This window comes from Sminthopsis crassicaudata, chromosome 1 (genome assembly GCF_048593235.1).
Source record: "Sminthopsis crassicaudata isolate SCR6 chromosome 1, ASM4859323v1, whole genome shotgun sequence".
Lineage (NCBI taxonomy): Eukaryota > Metazoa > Chordata > Mammalia > Dasyuromorphia > Dasyuridae > Sminthopsis > Sminthopsis crassicaudata.
In genome coordinates, this window is record NC_133617.1 from 273,769,094 (window position 1) to 273,786,633 (window position 17,540).

The 17,540-nt window shown below is 36.4% G+C and overlaps 1 protein-coding gene across 2 annotated transcripts in view; it reads left to right on the forward strand.

Moving 5' to 3' along the window:
- The window catches only part of DNAJC5B (DnaJ heat shock protein family (Hsp40) member C5 beta), a 106,563-nt gene that overhangs the window by 41,846 nt on the left and 47,177 nt on the right, over positions 1-17,540 (forward strand). Inside the window, exon 2 of one of the 2 annotated variants that reach the window (XM_074278796.1) lies at positions 14,778-14,882. The exons of the other annotated variant lie outside the window; for it this stretch is intronic. The gene's annotated coding sequence lies outside the window, so the exon portion shown is untranslated. The remainder of the gene's footprint in view (positions 1-14,777; positions 14,883-17,540) is intronic. 2 annotated transcript variants of the gene reach the window in all.

Sequence of the window (17,540 nt, forward strand, 5' to 3'; positions counted from 1 at the left end):
CTCTTTGATCTAATGACAATGGTCTCCTTGCTGTCCCATGAACAAGATACTCCATCTCTTGACTGAGCATTTTCTCTGGTCTGGAATATTCTCCCTTTCCCATTTCAACTCCTGACCTCCTTGGCTTCCTTTAGGTTCCCACTTTCTACAAGAACACTTTCCCAATCCCTTTTAATTCCAGTGCTTTTCCTCTTTTTAATGCTTTCCTATTTAGCTGATATATAGCTCACTTGTTTGCACATTAGATTGAAAACTCCCCCATTAATCTAAAAGCATTTTGCCTCACACTTGCACAGAGCCCAGCACATAGTGGGTCCTTAATAAATGTTTATTTGGTTGGCTTCTTGATTATTGTCTCTTCCTTCCCCTTTAGTTCCCACCTGGAGGAGCTTAGTGGAAAGCATCACCATAAAGAACAACAGATATTGGACATATTTTCTTGCCATCAGCTAAGAAATCAAGTATTTCCCTCTCTCAGGTTTAGTTGACCCAAGCAGACTGTTCCCAATCACCCAGGCCTGAAGATTCTGAGTCATTTTTTACTCCTACCCATCTCCCACATCCAATTAGTCAACAAATCTTTTCAGTTCGACTTCCTAGGTCCCTTCTTCCTGTGTCTGCTTTCCTCCTCCCACGACTACCATTCTGATCTACTCCCTCATTACCACTGGCTTAGAGAAAACAGCCTCTAAAATGTTTCTTCAACCTTAGTGTTTCTCTTCCTCCAATCCACTAATAGGTTTATCTCCCTTACTTGGGGCTTTGATCATATCACTCCCTGGCTCACAATATTTCCTGTACCAACTTGTTGCCAAGCCAGTGGCTACTTGAGCTCATTATCCTCCCACCATAGAACTTGCAGAGTCTAACCTTCAACTGCCCTCCCAGCTTTGTCTTATACTTTGCCCCACAATGGACCTCAGTGATTTTCAAACTCTTAAAAATTATTAAGGCTGCTCTCCTAAGAGTTTTTATCTGAGTTATAGTTATTGATATTTATTGATATTGAATAATTATTACAAATTAAAACATCTTATTATTATGAAAATAATTTTGACCTCAAGGATCCCCTGAAAGGGTTCAGTCCTTAGACCATACATTGATAATTACTAATGTGCCTTATCTTCCAGGCAGATTACATGTTTTCTGGACAAATCATACCATTGATCCCATAGCTCCTTTTGTCTGGAATTTCCCTCTCCCCTAACTCTGTGTGCTAAAAATCTACCCATTCTTTGAGACAACTTCAATGCTACCTCCTTTCTGAAAAGCCTTCCCTGATTCCACCCATGTTACACTCAGAAGTGATCTCACCCAAATCTGAACCCTCATAAGATAGTGTATGGTTTAATAGGGGCAGCTAAGCTGTTCAGTGGATAAGAGTTTAACTCTAGAACCAGGAAAATCTGACTTCTAAGCTAGCCATCATTCAGAAATGTGTGACCCTGAGAAAATCACTCAACTCCTATCTACCTCAGTTTTCTCATTTGCAAAATAAGGCCTGAGCAGCTGGTGGTAAGATGGATGGAGTATTGAGTCAGAAAGACTTGTCTTTATGAATTTAAATCTGACCTTTGACACTTATCTGTGTGATCCTGAGCAAGTCACTTAAAGCCTGTTTATGCTTCATCTGTGAAATGAGCTGGGGAAGGAAAGGGCAAAAAACCATTTCAATATCTTTTCCAAAGAAAAACCTAAGTAGTATTGTGAAGAGTTGGACATGACTAAAAAAGACTAAATAACATCCAAAATGAGGATAAATATAGCATCTTGCCCTCAGGGTTGTTTTGAGGATCAAATGATAATAATTGTTAAGTATTTTAGCACAGGTCTAGTACATAGTAAGTTATACATAAAAGAAATAAAACAAATTCTTTTTTTTTTAAATCAAGTCAGAGAAATTGCCTCTTGAAATAACCAGTTACTTCCTATCACATGATATATTCACAAAATGCACTGGAAAAATTAAAATTAAATAAAAATTTAAAAATTTAAAACCAGACTGAGCATTTGTCAACCAAATAGGATCATGTGGTTGAAAGTTTCTCCTGTCCTTATATGGTTTTAGCTACTGATAAGAGTATCTTGTAGCTTCTCTGTAGGAGGAAATAACATATAGATTTTATGGCCTAGGCTAATCCTATAATGTCATTAGTACAGGACAGGAGTCTTTACAGTTTCATCTGTCAACCTTTAAAAATACAATTCAGTTCTTCAAATTAAGCCCAAGAGTACCTATCTTCAGAGAATCAGAGGACAAATAAATGTAGTATGATTTTACACAGATGTATATGAATATATATGTGTATGATTATAGATATATATGTATATGTATATATGTGTATATGTATATATAAACATATCTGGGTTTATTTGTAATTGCCTGTGAGAGAAGGAAAGGGAAAAAAAGAATAAAGCAAAAAGTGAACAAAAAAGGATAAAAGAAAACCTACAAAAAACCAAAAACAAGACAGACAGCTTTGAACACAATATATAATATTTATTATATAGGCTTTCTTGAAATAGAAATTAATTGTTTTACATTTTGAATACTTTTATGTTCTGCTGCAAATATGACAGTTTTTTTCTTTTTTCTTTTGTACTTGTCTTAAATTAAGAAAATATTTTAAAAATTAAAAAAAGGAAAAATTTAAGCCCAGAGAAGAGCTTTCTTTATACGAGCTTTAATGAAAGGGTACAATATAACTTTCTCATCTAGGAAGTGGAGAGTGATATAAAGAGGTGATCTCAAATGGTGTGATACGTTGCAGGTGGCTCTCCTTGATAAGAAAAAAGACAATAAAATGAGAAAGACTAAGAATCTAAGAATAAGGGAACTAAGCAGTTGTTATCATAAATGAAAAAAAAATTATATCCTTTGATTTAGGACCTCCCCCCAAAAGACAAGGCAAAGATCTGTCTTTTCTATGTTGGGGTTCATTTAGCATGTGATAAATTGCTTTTTCCTGCAATAGTATTTTACTTTTCTGAATACATGTAAAGACAGTTATCAACATTCATTTTTGCAAGATTTTGTGTTCCAAATTTTTTTCCCTCCTTCCCTTACCTCCCCCCTCTCCAAGATAGCAAGCAATCTGATATAGGTTAAATGTGCGCAATTCTTTCAAACATATTTCCATATTTGTCATGTTGTACCAGAAAAATCAGACCATAAGGGGAAAAAATGCAAGAAAGAAAAAACTAAAAACAAAAAAGTTGAAAATAGTATGCTTCAATCTATATTCAGTCTCCACAGTTCTCTCTGGATGCGGATGGCATTTTCCATCCCAAGTATATATTGGAATTGTCTTGGATGACTGTATTGCTGAGAAGAGCCAAGTTCATCACAGTTGATCATCACAAAATCTTGCTGTTACTGTGTACAATGTTCTCCTGGTTCTGCTCACTTCACTCAGCATCAGTTCATGTAAGTCTTTCCAAGCTTTTCTGCAATCAGCCTGCTCTTCATTTCTTATAGAACGATAATATTCGATTACATTCATATACCATAACTTATTCAGCCATTCCCCAACTGATGGGCAGCCACTCAATGATAAATTGCTTTTTAACAGAAGAGGCTTGGTATAGTTTCTTTATTCTCAATGGTTAAAGTCATTAATTGATCTGACAGATACCTTGCTATCAGATTATTTAAAGTCCATTTGATTGTTTGGCTTTTATTTATAATAATAAAATCTGATATTTACATAGGGCTCCACAATTTCCAGAATGGTTAGTTCATCTGATTCTCACTATGACCTTATGCGTTAAGTGTGTACAGGTATAATTTCCATTTTACAGACAAGGATATTGAGGCCTAAAGAGATAAAATCATTTCTCTAAAATCACCTAGCTCCTTTTGACTAGTGCTCCATATTTCCATACTGCCATGACCTCTTTAGTAAATGTTTTGGAGTAGAAGTGAGGGAGACACTAACCAATGAGAATCTAGAACTTAGAAGATGTGCAATATAGCTTGCCTGTTATGGTGGAAGTTTGGTGACCTTATTTCTGGGCCTGAGTATTGGAGGGAGCTCTTTCCACCATTTCACACTAGTCTTGCTGCCTTTTTCCCCAACTGCTTATATCAGTTCTTGCCTTTTTGGTTACTAAGGAAGAAATTTCTGTTAATTTATACCTTTTCTACAAATAATCAATTTCCTAGTCATTTGAGGGACAAGAATTTAAGAATACTTTGTAGGGGAAACCTGTGCCAATAAATGAATTTGCATATACTGGAGATAATATAAGAAAAGATTTTATTAGTGAAATAATATCTTCTTATCATTGTTATATTTAAAGTATATTTGCACAGATGGGAAAATTATGGGAAAATTATTTTTTAAATTGTATCAGTAGATGTAATTGATGCAAGCTCTCCAAATAATTAAAATATTTAATTACCACCCAGTAAGCAAATAGAAAAAAATAGCCAGGATATCTGCTCATGCTCTGATGTGAGGAAAGAGCTTCTTCAATTATATGCATGTCCAGAAATAAGTTTACCAAGCCTTCTGGTATATAACTTTCCAATGATTTCTTAGTTTCCTGTTAATATAATGATACTCTGAAATAGCTTAATCTGCCCTTCTGGTTTTCTGGGCCAATACAGATAGTAGACAGAGAGGGGTGATGGCAGATACTATATTGTAAACAGACTTTTAAGATGAGATAGATAATCATCATCATCATCATCACAATAATAATAACTTACATGTATATAGAACTTTAAAGGTTTCATTTGAATCCTCATTTGATCCTCCGAACAACTCTGAGGGGTAGCTCCAATTGTTTTCATCATTTGACAGATAAAGAATTTGGGATTTGCCATGGGTCATAGGGTCACATAGCTAAGGAAATATCTGCAGCTGGATTTGAACTCAGGTTTTCCTGCCTCCAAGTCTAGTACTCTATCCTTTGTACCACCTAAAAACTTTAAAGGGACACAATAAGTGCCTAAGCTATGCCTTTCCCATGATCATTTTTCTGTGTTCAACCCATGAAATGAAGGAATGTTTCATGGCTATGAGCATCTGAATACATTTAAGCCACACTGGGGTTAGTGCTATGCTCTTCGTCAGCTCATCTAACAATATGTAATGCTGTTTCATCTATGCAATCTGATAAAGCATACAGAGATGGAAGTATTATTGTCGTACTATTCCTGGGTATTGATAATTTGTTTGACATTTATATTTCCTTGAATGATCTCTGTTCTTGCCAATAAGCAAAAAAAAACAAAAACAAAAACAAAACCAAAAAACTGAATTTAACCTTGATATTATCTTTTCAATTTTCACATTTTCCCCCATTACAGTACATTAGCTATTTTTACTTAAAATAAATGGCAAGTAAAAATTATCTAAGTGACTATCATGAGTATTACCTTCTACTTTCTAAGAGACTTTCCTTAATTAAGTAGAAATAATAGCTGGCATGAATACACTGCTTTATATATATTCTCTCATTTGATTCCCAAAACAATCTTTGTGAGATAGGTGTTTTTATTATTACCATTTTGCGAATAAGTAAACTGAAACTCAGAGGTTAAGAAACCTGTTTCAAGGTCACATAGGTAGTTGAGTGTCTGAGGGAGGATTTGAACTCAGGTCTTCCTGACTCCAAGATCAGCTATACTAATAAGTCCCTTAGGATCACATCGTTTGCAGGATGATGACTGTATTTTCACTGGAATATATAAGAATACATGCACATAGTTCTACATTACTTATGTCTATATGCACATTGATATAAATTTTTCATGATCCACAAACTTGAGGGCATCCTTAGTGAAAGTGTTGTATAGGAAGCCTTCACAAGTGATATCCCACAGAAGAAAACAGCTTTATCACCACATATCTGATTTAAAATGAAGACAATGCAAGAACATAGTACATTTATTTTTTGTTTGCTTTAAAATGCATTTGATTTAGAAGAACAAAACATTACCTGAATAACTCTTTCCTAATAAGTTGTCTTCCATGAATATATCAAAATTATACAAAATGCCTGGGAAAATATAGCTTTTTAAGGCATTCTCATTAGTTTTTTCTGTTTCCTTTTGTATCATTCCCATTTCTCTTCCCAAATTGTCCTCTTATCTTTCTCACTTTATTTTCAAAATCCCTTTTGAGCTTTTCCATGGCCTGAGACCAATTCTTATTTTTTTTTCTAGAGGCTTTGGATGTAGGCACTTTGACTTTCTTATCATCATCTGAATATGTGCTTTGATATTCCTTGTAGCCATATTAACTTTCTATGGTCAGAAATTTTTTCTGTAGTCTATTCATTTTCCCATCCTATTAATTGGCTTTTATCTCTTTGTTAAAGTAGGGCTTTGTTTCCAGAGTGGCAGGTATAATGTTCCAGGCTTCAGGGGTTTTATGCAGCTGTTTTCAGAGATCCTTCTGGGAGCCTGTAAGTTTTCAGCTCTTCCAAAGTGGTATGATGTAAAGAGAAGAATGTCTGATTGACTACAAGCACTCTTTTCTGCTTGGAATTATGAGGAAAGTCCCTACTCCACTATGGCTTTAAGTTCTGGTGTGCTAAAGCAACAGAGTCCTTCCTCAGCTGTTCAACTCTGTTATCCCTTAGTCTGTGGACTGACGCCTCCTGAAAAAGCATAGAATACCTTGCACAGTAAGACTCTGTTCATTAATATCAAGGGAAGCATTAAAAAAAAGGGAGATGTATACTTGCCAAAGGTATTTAACACTCTCAGCAATGAGATCCAATCAGAGTACGAGTTGAAGTAGGTGAGTTTCTTGAGATACTCTTATTTATGAATTAGCTTGTGTTGATTGCCTTAAACACTGAAACATTGCAGACACTCCTAAATAGATTCACAATCATGATGAAGTATTTGGCTTAACTCTTTATTCAGGAAAAACTTAAGTGGATGAAGGCTGACCATTGTAGGGGCTATGATACAAAGTTGGATAGATCTCCTACAGAACTCATCCATCAGTATATGTCTTGCACAGATATTGCAAATGGATGTGAGTTGAGTTTAGAATTGAACAAGAAAATAAACTACGTTGCTTTTGGCAAATAGCAAAGTTATTGAAAGGAATATAAACTTTCCCGACTCAAAGGCATGTATTTATTTCAATAACTGCTATCTCTTCAAGTGGGGTTATATAGCTGTAGGTCATAGGACCTTAGGAAATTACATTTGCCAAAGAATTGAAATGGAGAATAGCCCTAAGGACCATGGAGATGTACTTAATGGGCCTCAGTGGGCTCCACCATATTATAAAAAAATTACAAAGATGTCACCAAAAAAATGTTTTGGTGAAAATGGTCAATGCTGAAAGCAATGAATGAATAGTACTTGGATGCTGTTGATATCTACATGGTGTTAAGAGGGAAAAAAAATAAGAAAATCTCTGAAACATTGCATAGACTTAATGTTCTGAACTTGAGTTTAATAGTTAGGCATGGATGGAGGGAATTCCTACATTAGTGCGATCTCAGGAGTGTTCATATATTAGAGTAAATGTATTTATTTACTTATTGTGTACTGTTTAAATTGTAAAGTCTTTAGGAACAGAAATTGTATTTTCTCCTGCTTTTGTAATGTTATAGGGCCCACCATAGCTCAATGTCCCTAACCAGAGTGCAATACTTTTCATGATTTTAATATACAGTTGATTTCAGGACCACCATGACAATAATAGCTGAGTGAATTCAGTGGTACCCGAAATTATAGTTTTGTCCTAAAGCAGAATTTAGGAATACTCAAACAGATCTTAATTGATTTCTTTAAAAGAATAAAGATGATTTTCTGTGGTTTGCAAACCAGTTAAGTATAAACCTGAATTTCTAAAGCAGACAAATGAAAAGATGGCTATTTCCCCTGTGAGATAGTTACAAGGCTCAGGGAATGGATTACTGAATCCAGAGTCAGGAAGACCCAAGTTCAAATGTGCTGACACTCACTATCTGTATGACCCTAAGCAAGTCACTTAACACTGTTTGCCTCAGTTTCCTCATCTGTAAAATGAACTGAAGAGGGAAATGGCAAATCACTTCATTTTTTTGGCCATATGCAATATGCAATAGTTCATGGGGTCACAAAGAATAGAATAGTACCAAACAACAGAATAACAATTTGCTTTATAGGGTTTATTGTAAAAAAAAAAAAAAAAAGAAAAAAAAAAAAGAAAAATGGGTCAAGGGAAGGATTCATGGCAGAATCCTTCAAATAACCAACTCTCTTAGTGTATTTTTAAAAATAGGATTTACAAAAACTGAATGCAAAAACACTCATTTGTTTGCAATGGGAAGAGTGGTTGATTTTGAATCAGAGGACTTTTGGCTGTGTCATCTACTGGTATGTGACCTGAGGCAAATCACTTAAACCCTTTGAACCTCAGTTTGGTAATTAAGGGGTTGAATTAGATTATCCATAAGATCTCTACAAGCTCCAAGTGTATGATCCTATCTGTTGGAAACAGCATCTTCTACTTTTGTTATCTTCTTACTAAAAGGGAGGAAAAACCAACCTGATGCCTCCTGATGGCCTTGGTACCCTGGCAACTGGTCAGATTCCCTGCAGCTTTTGCAGCCAGATTCCATCGGCAGGGGGTATCATTCAGGAATAGCAGGAGAATTTTTCATAATATAGTCTTGGTTTCCATTTGGATCATAAAATTTAAAGCTGGTAGATATCTGTTCCAGTGCACCCATTTTCCAGATAAGGAAACTGAAACCCTGATATGTGAAATGATTTGCCCAAGATCCTTCTGTGTGCATTGCAGTAGCAGAGTGAGTCTGAGTTAAGGCTTTCTATTTCCAAATCCTGTGCACCTGCAGAAACTATTTAAGTGTTTTAAAAAGAGATTAAATGTATATTTTAAAATAAAAGAGCCCTTACTTTTCAAATTTAAGTCATGTAAAATGCAGCATATTTTGGTGTTTGAAAACACCAATGGAGAAAATCTGACCAACCATTAGCAGCAGAACTGTGTAAAACAATGGTTTGAACATTCATGAACACTAGAAATGATATACAGTTTGGTGTCACTGGGTGTCCTGTAATAGCAACCATTATGGTCTTGCATGTTTTATTCAGACTTTCTTAGGTTTTCCAGAGGGATTTAACCAATTGGCTGCTAGGGTAACAAATGAAAAGTAACCTGATTCCATTGACCTGCTTAACCCCGAACAGGAAGGATGGAAAAGAGCAGCCATTTGTTCTGAAACTGAGCGACAGGTATGGAAAGTCTTTCTTCCATCATCCTTGTCCCACATTTCTTTGGCATGGTTATTTCCATACCAGCATAAAACTCAGCAACACTTGACAGACTGGATTACCGGTTTAAGGTCCTTCATCAGTATTTAGGAACAGGTACTGTGGATCTCTGTTGACACCTTAGTGTGTTTGTCTTTGCAATTTGTTTACCTGAGTGCATATGCAATTCTGGAAAAATTAAATGATTGCAGAGAAGATAGAGATAATGTTGTTCGATGGTAAGGTAATCATTTTTTTAACAAAAAATTAGCAGTTTTTATCTGATCTTAGCTGTGAGGTGCAATGTTATTTAAATGTGAGAATTTTGTTCAGTAGAAAAGATGGAGATAGATGAAATCAAATGTGACTTTCTGTCCTGGGAAAGACTCCAAGAGTTGAGGGGTCTTGGTTCTTCCAGAAATAACTGCATAAAGGGAAAAGTTAATTTCGTCTCTTAAAGGGAACTAGGAAGTGTTTTATTCATTATTTCTCCCCTCCCCCAGCTTTTTTTTTTTTTCTTTTTTTTTTTTTTAAGTTGTGAAAGGATTCTGTCAAGAGAAACTGGGTTTGGGCCTTTTTATATTTCAGATAGGTTAAAAAAAATGGATTCTCTTGCTTTGTAAGAAAAATTTTGGTTTCTCCTTAAAGAAATGTGAGGAGGGTTTGTTAACATCATTAGGGCCTTTGAAGTGACAACTCTTTTACTATCCAGGGCTTAAAAATTATGATTTAAGCCAAAGCAGCTAACTCTCAGGGCTCTGTGCCTTCTTCCAATTATATTACCCTCTAGAGACAGAGTGGTGTGATCTGGTTTGGAAGTGAGCGTTAACATCAACAATTATATCACCAAGGCATAGAATTCATTAATAGCATGGCAACACAGATGGCAAATTATTTAAGAGAAGACCTTAAGTATTTCAAAGTGGCTTCTATGTATGTTTCAGTGAAACAAAATTGTGTTCCAGTATAAGAAGAGGTGATTTTGAATTACGACATTTTATTTTGGCTAGATGGCTTCTGGATAACTGATGATGAATAAATGATAAAGGCTTTAATTTTGCATTGGATTGCTAGGATTAGACCGACCAAAAAGAAAGAATTCATGAAAAATACATTTTACTTATGGAATTAAAAATGAGTATGATTACATTTTTAGTTTAATAGACATCCATCCAGGTATGGTTTTTGTGGATTCTTTCAACTATGATTGAATAGTACCTGTGTCCTCACAGAGATGATATTCCTCTCTCCTATAACTTAATGAAATAACTATAGCATTCTAATGTATTACTCCATTGAATCTGAAACGAAATGTAATTGAAATCAATAATAAATGAAGGGTCTGGTTTCCAGTGCAGCACCAAGGAGACAGAAGACAGCAGATAGTTGACTTTATTCAACTCACAAGACAGCCCTTTAGTTTTTTAATATGTCTTTCCTTGGAGATAACTCATTGCTCCATGGAGAAGTAATCTGAATAAAAAGAAATACATTTTAGGAACCAGAGCAAAAAAAATCCTTAGATATGAGCAGCAAACAGAATTTCTAGTGACTGTAAGATAATTCAGGTTTTCAGCCAGTCTGCAGGTCAATAAGCATTTATTAAGTGATTACTATGTACCAAAGCATTTACCACTCACGGGAGATCTAAAGAAAGACAAAAGGCACTTCCTGTTCTCAAGGTGCTCACAACCTAATGGAGGAGACAACAAACCATACCCAAGACAAGTTGGAAATAATCAACAGAGGAAAGAGACTAGAATTAAGAAAGGCTTCCAATTGAAGGTAGGAGGTATTAAGTAGGTCTTGAAGGATGCCTCGGAAGCCAAGAGAAACAATGAAAAGGGAGAGCAATCCCAGAATTGGGAGATAGTTAGAGAAAAATGCCCAGAAAATGGAGTAAGATTTCCTGTAGAGGAGCTACCCAATGTACTAATATGTCATTTTATATATTACTCATGCACATATACTGTGAAAAAAAATTATAAATAAATAAAATTTTAAAAAAACCATTATAAAACAGTAATTAATTTTTAAGTTCAGTTTAACAGAACTGCCTCATCATCTAAGATGGTTTTAAAATGAAGAAAAAGCTTTAGGAATTGAAAAAAAAAAAAAAAAAAAAGGAACTAGCTGCTTAATGTATCTCTCTGAAGATGAAAATGTACACATATCAATAGCATATTAATTAGAATATCAGTAGCTCAGCATTATTAATATAATTAAATAGTATCTGAGAAATTAGAACAGCCCTATTTTCCCCTGAGTCAATAAGATTAGTGTATCATAAATAGTCAGTGTGTATTTATGTAGGAAAGGACATTTTTATCCAGGACAGATATAAACACTACTCTGCCACATCAATGGTTCAAAGCCCCAAGCAAAAGGAGAGTCAAGCTACGGGATAGAAAGAAACCAGAGAAACTCTTAGGTGCTATTCTCCATGATTACTCCATATTCCAGGAGGGGATGGGAAGGTAATCAGATTCTATTAATCAGTGTACAATTAACGAATGCCCTTGTTATCTAGGAGCCACTTGGCTTGCAAAAATCAGGAAGACCAGAGAGAGTCATGTAGATCCTATGACATTTTCATCTCTTTTCAGCCACAAAGGGGAGAATAGAACTGTCTGATTATTTCTTTAGTCTCTTACCTGATTCTATGACCTATGGCCTACTCTTGATGATTAATTTTTGTGGAGCATATTCAGGAATTCATCTCTTTTTTTCCTTCATTCAGCTGACTCTGGCTTATCAATAGTAGGGCCAAGATAGTAAGGATGTGTGTGGAGAGACTTATGACCATATTAAAAATAATATTTTTTTAGAAATCAGGATTTCTGATTATTTTCTGATACCTTTCCTCTATCATTCAACAACTGGTTAAAAAAAATTCCTTCTTAATTCTAAACTGGTTCAAATAATGTTTTTTTTTTATTTTTTTAAATTTTTGCTACAGAATGGTTTGTATAGCATTTTACTTTGGATCACCAAAATAGGATCCTGAAAAAAATAGTGTAGGGTGAGTGGTGGGACAGTTTCAGTCAACTCATTCTCAAAACAATCTGGGGTCAGGATTTAAGCCTGAAATATGCAGCCCAAACCAGCATAATAGTTGCAAAATACAAGATGGGTGAAACCAGACTAACAGCAATTCATATAAAAGGCATTCAAATATAAAAGAGATAATATGGTCTCTTTTTCTATTAACTTAGCACCATGTGATCTTGTTGGAATCATTTAATCTTCTCTGAGACTCAGCTTTCTAAAATATACAAAGTGGAAAAATAGTATTTTTTCTCAATAATATTTTATTTTTCCTAATCCAGATAGTTTTCAATGTTTATTTTTGTAAAACTTTGTTTCCCCAATTTTTTCCCTTTCTCTCACCTTTCCTCTCCTTAAGACTGCAAGCAAAATGATAAAGATTATACATGTACATTCCTATTAAATATATTTTCATGTAAAAAACCCCAATAGACCAAAAGGAAAAAAAAGAGAAATAAATAACAAACAAAAAAAGGCAAAAATACTACGCTTTGATTCACATTCAATCTACATAGTTCTCTCTGAAGTGGATGGCATTTGTCAAGTCTGCTGGAATTGTCTTGAATCAGTGTATTGTTAATAAGGGCTAAGTCTATCATAGCTGATGGTCACATAAACTTGGTGTAACTGTATACAATGTTCTCCTCACTTCACTCAGCCTCAGTCCATGTAAATCTTTCCAGACTTCTGGAACCAGCCTGCTCATCATTTCTTATAGAACAATAATTCATTATCTTCATGTACTGTAACTTATTCAGATATTCCCTATTGATGGGCATCCACTCAAGGAAAGTAATATTTGACCTACAGATCCCATAAGGTGGTAAACAAAACACTTTTAAAAAATGTAAAATGAGATATAATTATATATTTAAAATACATTAGTAAATATTAGGAGGTTAATTAACCAAAAACTTATTTTGAGCCAATATTGTGATAAATTCTTTTAAAAAGCTAACAATTTTTGAATGCATTGAGATAAAGCATTCAAATTAAGGTTAGTACCACTCAATCTGGTCTATGGCCAGACCATATCTAGAGTATTGTATTAGTTCAGGGTGCCACATTTTAAGAAAAACATTGATAAATTGGAATACCTCAAAATGAGGTCCAGAAATTCTGTCACTAGTTATATAGCCTTAGACAAAGTGGATGCCTCCTCTGAAACTTGGTTTCCTTATCTGAAAAATTTAGGATTTGACTTGGATGACCCCTAAGGTCCCTTTCAGGGCAGTAAAAAGAGCAATAGGCCTGGATTCAGGAAGAGTCATTCTACTGAGTTCAAATCTGGCCTCAGAGTAACTGTGTGATCCTGGACAAATCACTTAATCCTGTTTACTTCAGTTTCTTCTTCTGTCAAATGACTGGAGAAGGAAATGGCAAACCTACTTCAATATCTTTGCCAAGGCAACCCCGAATGGGATCACAAAGCATCAAACATGACTAAAATGATTGAACAATAACAAATTCTGATAATACTTCAAATATTTGAATACAGTTCTCATATCAAATAATCCTTAGTTATTTCTACTCTAGGTTAAATTCATAGAAGCATAGCAAGTTAGAGTTGAAAGGCACCTTGTTAGTGTTGTGCAGTCATGTCATATGCTTTGTGGTCTCATATGGGATTTTCTTGACAAATAACTGCAGTAGTTAACTGCATATAGTTTACCATTTCCTTCTCCACTCATTTTACAGATGAGGAAACTGAGGCACACAAGGGAAATAACTTACCCAGAGTCACACAGTTAGTGTCTGAGGCCAGATTGAAAATAGTAAACACCCCCAAAAAGTGAAAATACTAGGCTTCAACCTACATTCTCTCTGGAGGTGGATGCCATTTTCCATCCCAGATCTGCTGAAATTGCTTTGAATCTTTGTAGTATTGAGAAGAGCTAAGGTATCACAGTTGATCATCACATAATTTTGTTGTTACCGTGCACGATGTTTTCCTGGTTCGACTCATTTCACTCCAGCATCAGTTCATTAAATCTCCCAGGTGCAGGAAGATGAGTTTTCCTGACTTAACTCTCTCCACTGTTTATCTAGCTGCTCCATTATCAGAGTAATGGAACTTAAAAAGATGAACTAGACTGTGGAGATAGATCATTGTGTTCAACTTCATTTTACAGATGAGGAAGAAGAGACCTAATATCATGTTCAAAGGACAGTTATGTTCATTATTACTACAAAAGGCAAAACTAACACCACGAACCACCACTTCCTTAAACACCTACTAGATGCAAAATATTTTGATTGAAGAGTTAGAAAACTGGCACAGTTCCTTCCCTAATAGAGCTTGCAATCTAACAGATTTTTGTTTTGCCTGCAATTATATTTATCTAGCAGTGAAATGAAATGTCTTGATCAGCTCCTTGTCACTGGAAGTCTCTTGGAGTCTGGATGACCCCCCCAAAACAAGGCTATTGTAGAGGAGACCCCTGACCTCTGAGGGGCCCTTCTGTCTCTAAGTTCTGTGATTCTGTATTCCTAGGACTAGAACCTCATTGTAAAGAACAGGAAAACGGAGGCAGAAAGGAAAGAAGTTAAACAGCTTATCCTGAGCTCACAAGGGGAATCCTGAAGACATGGAGGCACGGTAACATTGCTGTGGCTGTAATTAGCCATGGTGTCCAGTGGCTTGGGGGACCCCCAATATTTATATAACCTTAAGATACTGAAACACTTAATATAGCAGAAAGAGCTCTGGAGATGAAATCAAAGAATCTGAGATTGAATCTTAGGCTCCATTAATTCCTACTTGTGTAGCAATGGATAAAATCACAAATTCTCTCAGACTCAGTTTGCTATGTTCAAACATTTTTTCAGTTGTGCCCAATTCTTCATGATCCCTCCCTCCCAGAGTGGTTTGCCATTTCCTTTTCCTGCTCATTTTAAAGCTGAGGAAACAGAGGCGACAAGGTTAAGTGATTTGTGTGGGGTCAAGCATCTAGGAAACATCTGAGGTTGAATTTTGAAGCTTTCTGACTCTAGGCCCAGCACTCTACCCACTGAGCCTTATTTTACTCATCTGTAAAATGAAAGGAGGTAGACTAGATCTGAGTTTCTTAATTGAGGTCCATAAACTTAATTTTTAAAAAATGTTTTGGTACTATACAACAATATAATTAGTTGGGGCAGCTAAGTGCTACAGTGGATAGAGCACCGGCTCTGAAGTCAGGAGGACCTGAATTCAAATTTGCCCTCAGACACTTAACACTTCTGAGCTGTGTGATCCTGGGCAAGTCACTTATCCAATTGCCTCAGGGAAAAAAAAAACCCAAAAAGCAATATAATTGGTTTCCTTTGTGAGTCTGTTTTATATATTTAAAAACATTCTTCTGAGAAAGGAACCATAAAAAGGCTTCAGCAGACTGCCATGAATAAGAAAAAGATAAAGAGTCCCTGGACTAGAAGAACTCTCCAGTTTTAAATCCTTAATTCAGAAGTCTTCTTTCCTGGAGCCCCAGAGAAATCCTTGGTTTTCCATTGCAGGATCTCAGATGCCCCAAAATGACTATTGCCTGCACATCAGGGAACTCCATAGCTCCAGCATCAGAGCTGCTGGGGCTCATTAAGGATAGATTTGTTTTTAAGATACTAAAACCCCTTATGTAGTGGAAAGAGCCCCCCCTTTTTTTCAAGGGGCCTGTGTCTGAATCTTAGCTCCGCTAATTCGTACTTATGTGGCACTGGGCAAAATTATGTAAACTGTCTGAGATGCAGTTTACTGGAGAGCCCTGCAGTGGGAATGGAGATAGAGGGTGAGAATGGGAACATGGGCATCCCTTTTTTGTTCCTAAGACAGCATAGTGCAGCAGGTAAAAGCTCTGGACTTGCAGTCCAAGAAACCTGGCTTTGAATCCTGCCTCAAATGACCCTGAGAACATCTTGGGACCTCAGTTTCCTCATTTGTAAAATGAAAGGATTGGACCTGAGGGCTTTCCCTCCAGCTCCCAATCTATGCTCTTGTGTCTGAGGAATGGAGTAACAGCTCCAGTCCCCCCATCCCAGGGCTCTGAGAAAAGGATGGACCCAAGGCTCCTCCAGCCAGCAGCGAGGGGTGCAATTGAGATGGCGATCTCCAATGTGCCTAAGACAGTGTCTCATGCTTGTGCTCAAATCCTCCCAAGAAGTTGGTAGGAAGGACGCTTCCTCATGGCAAGAATCCCCAGATAGCAAGGGTTCCCCAGGGATCACAAGCATCCAGCATTGATACCCTCACCAGCCACCCAAAGTCAAAGTTGCACAGCAAGCTTGTCAGCACCTCCCCTGCCAGGACCTGGTCCCCCTCCCCCCCCATACTTGTAAGCCCAGAAAAGCTATTCTGGTACTCCCCTCCCCCAAGAGGGCTCCTCTTCCTTTCTCCTCCCTCTGCCCTGCAAGGTCATTCCTCTCTGTCACTTCTTCACCCTGGCAGAGCTGGCTTAGAGTAGCATCAGGAAGCACTAGGTTCAAATCCTACCTCAGAAAGTGACTACTGTGTGACCTCTGAGGCAATCACTTCTCTGGCCCTCAGCTTCCTCATCTGTAAAATGGAGACAGGAGTGGGGAGATGGACTCAGCTAGAAATTCCATGTGCATCTTGGGCAAGTATTGTCATTATAATCCATGCATGGGACAAAGGGGCAAAAGCTTGCCCTCAGTAGGGAGGGGGTGGAGAAAAAATTGGGTAAGATTTGGAAGGAGAGAGATCCCTGGTATCCCCAGGATAAATCACGATACCACAAAGGGGCAGGATGTAAAGGGCAATGCCAAGTGGTGAAGAAGTTCACTGCTAATTTGTCATCTGACAGCTTTCTGTTTTAACTAACTGTTCTAGCTAGCTCTGCCATTTTATACTGCTGACCTACTGTAAGTACTATCCTATTAAATATATGAGTTAAATAGTCACTTTCTAAATTCAGCAACCTGGGGCAAAGCTTCAGTCACCCCAACCTAGTTATGGCTATGATCTTGAGATTCCAAACCTCTAGAGAAAATCTGACCTGGCTCCCTAGTAGGTCTATACTAAAGGATATTTTCTCTCCTTGTTATCTAAGGAAGCATAGATTTTTTTTAAGTGATCCCTTTATTAATGACTGCATCTCTAAAGCCACAGACAAAATAAAGTAGAGGATTAATTAATGCCTGATTAATTTGGAGTTGTTTCAATGTCCAGTAAAAAAATTTACAACAACAAAAAATCTACTTTTACCTAATTTATTAGGAATGATTTTTTATAATCTGTGCTCACTGGGCCTTTATTTGCACATAT